Here is a 533-nt window from a genome sequence, read left to right on the forward strand (position 1 = left end):
TATATATATATGTGTGTGTGTGTATATATATATATATATATATCTGTGTGTGTGTGTGTGTATATATATATCGTTAAATCTCTGTGTGTTCTTCTGGATTTGTGTCGATTCTTGTTTTTCTTCTCCCTAATTTCTCAACAGGATAGCCGAGCCTCGGACCATCTCACTTCTAATCCAAACAAACTTTCTAGCCGCAACACTATCATAAGAGTAGCTCCATCAAAGTTGCCAATGGTCAACAAATTTCCATCGCCAACATTGGTCAAGGTTTGCTTCCTACTCCAATACGTAAGTTGTTACACACCAATATTCACCATGTACCTAATCTTGCTTACAATCTTCTATCGGTTCATAACACATCTACTAATTCTTGTGATATCACTTTTACGACTAACAAATATGTTAGCATGGATCTATAGCCTTGCTAAATGCTTTTTAAAGGACTCTGTGTGCAGGGACTCTACCCCATTCCTCTCTTAGATAATTCTTCAATGAGATCTGTCGGCACTATTTTTGGTATAGGGTTTGCCCGT

This window comes from Phalaenopsis equestris, unplaced genomic scaffold, assembly GCF_001263595.1.
Source record: "Phalaenopsis equestris unplaced genomic scaffold, ASM126359v1 Scaffold000002, whole genome shotgun sequence".
NCBI classification, from domain to species: Eukaryota; Viridiplantae; Streptophyta; class Magnoliopsida; order Asparagales; family Orchidaceae; genus Phalaenopsis; species Phalaenopsis equestris.